We start from the raw sequence: 2,500 nt of genomic DNA, 5'->3' as shown, positions 1-2,500 counted from the left end.
CTCATTTCGCATCGTGGGCCACATACGGCCTAGGGAGATGTCAAGTGGGCCGGACCATTAAAATTATACCATACTCTGCTATAAATAACCAAAATATCATGTCTTTCCTTTGTTTTGGTGTAAAGAAGCACAAGAACATTAGGAAAATATTGAAATTTAATGAACTATCCTTTTACAAAACATTTCATGAAACACCTCATATTTCCTTAGACAAATGTGCAATTTACTTTTATCATTCACAAATATGCATTGCAACTGATCCCACTGATTGTACAAAGGCACAAAACTTTAATTGGTACTGAAAAATATAGTAATGCACTTTAAGATTAAATGAGACTTTTAAAGAAAGGAATTTTAAACCACTTACACATACGCATATAAAATCTAAATGTAATCCCTGCGTACACCTTACAAACTAAGGAGAGTGATTTTAAATGTGTAATGAAGAAAGTGTTCGCGCCTGTCCTGTAAATCTGTAAACTTCATACATGAAACATACATACATACAATACATACTGAAAATGTATGGAGTTGTATGAACAGTAGAATTCCATCACACAACTTTTGTTTTGAAGCTGCTGACTAACATTAAAGTGCACATTTTTTAAATCACCACAGTAAGGATTCATCTTCACAGAGCTGTATTCTTTCAATGCAAACAGTATCTAAGGCAGCATTTTAAAGGTGTTAGTCTAGTCTGGACTTGTATTTGTACCTGAAACTTGGCATCTTTTGGCCTGTACAAGTGCATCAACACCAGGTGTCATGTCCTGACTAGCTGTCACTTTCAGAATGTCATTTAAGTGCTTGTTTGTGAGCCTTGAACGCATTTTTGTTTTATTGATATTCATCACTGAGAAAATTTGTTCACAAAGGTAGGTTGTCCCAAACATGCACAAAATTTTAGCAGCCAGGGCTGTTAATTTGGGGTACCCTGGTAGTAGATACTGATAAAATCAGGGCAGGGTTGCCATTTGCCAGTTGCATCTCCCACAAAGTCAGCTTCAACTTAAATGCATGTATGTTGTCAGAAAACTGTGTGACAACTTTTTTTTGCGGCCTTGCAACATTTTGTTCAGATTGTTCAAGTGTTCAGTAATATCAACCAAGAATGCAAGGTCCGTAGCCATTCCTGAGATTGTAATTCCAACACCGGTTTTCCTTTTTTTCTCCATGAACTGTCCGATTTCCTCTCGTAGATCAAAGAAATGCCTCAGCACAGCGCCTCAGCTTAACCATCTCACTTCAGTGTGGTATGGCAGGCTGTGGGTAATGTTTGCTGTCGCTGAGAAGTTTGTCAAACTGACGATGGTTCAGACCTCTGGACCGGATGAAATTTACAGTGCGAACAACCACCTCCATGACGTGGTCCATTTTCAGCGACTTGCAACACAATGCCTCCTGGTGCAAAATACAGTGAAATGTCCAGAAACGATCTCCTCCATTAAGAGCTTGTACTTTGTCTTTGAACTTTGTCGCGACACCTGCTTTCTTTCCGACCATGGATGGCGCGCCGTCTGTAGCCAGGCTGACAGCTGGGACCAGTCCACTCCAACTCTGTCCAATGCAGCAAGGACAGAGCCGAAAATGTCCTCGGCTGTTGTGGTGTCCATCATTGGCACCAACTCAAGAAACTCTTCAGTAACAGTCAATGTCTCATCAACTCCTCGAATAAATATGGCCAGTTGGAAGGCCACGTCTGTGATGTCAGTGCTCGTCAATTGCCACGGAAAATGCAATAAAATGACTTGACTCTCTGTTTCAATTGACTGTCTAAATCTGCCGATAGTTCGAAATCCTCTCTGCTATAGTATTCTCGTCATGCTAATATTGGTAAAAGCTTGTCGCTTCTCGGGACATAGTTCAGCCGTTCATCATGCATCGTTTAACAAAGTCACCGTCGGAATACGGCTTCGATGCTAATGCTATTTAGCTGGCAATTAGGTAGCTGGCTTTTACCGCTGCTTCACTGACTTCTCGGCTCTGGATGAAAGTTGACTGCTGTTTCCTCAGGACCCGCCAGCAAATTGCTAATCTTATCTCTTCTCAGTTGTCCTTGCAAGCCGTCATATTTTTCGCTGTGATGAGTCTCGTAGTGGCGTCGAATATTATATTCCTTCAATACCGAAACTTGTTGCAAACACCAAGCACAAAGGTTTTCCGTGCATCTCTGTAAAAAATAAATAGGACGTGGTCCATTTTTCTTTGAAAATTCTACACTCCTTATCTACTTTTTCTCCGTTTGGATAACGACATTTTGGCTAATGAGGGTGTAGTGGAGAGGTAGAGCATTAACAATCTTAACAACGTCGTAACAAGCAGCAGATGGCGCATTGATACCGTCTGCTGTTTTCAGTCTGTCTCAGTGATGCGGCTTGTCTTTAAAAAAAAATTAATTCCATGTCTTTTATGCATTTTTTCCACTTTCAAAATCCTGCGGGCCTGATCGAACCTCCTTGAGGGCGGTTCCGGCCCGCGGGCCGTATGTTTGACACCCCTG

The sequence above is a fragment of the Oncorhynchus keta genome, unplaced genomic scaffold (assembly GCF_023373465.1).
Source record: "Oncorhynchus keta strain PuntledgeMale-10-30-2019 unplaced genomic scaffold, Oket_V2 Un_contig_27288_pilon_pilon, whole genome shotgun sequence".
In the NCBI taxonomy this organism is placed as follows: Eukaryota; Metazoa; Chordata; class Actinopteri; order Salmoniformes; family Salmonidae; genus Oncorhynchus; species Oncorhynchus keta.
Note: the sequence above shows the minus strand (reverse complement) of the source record.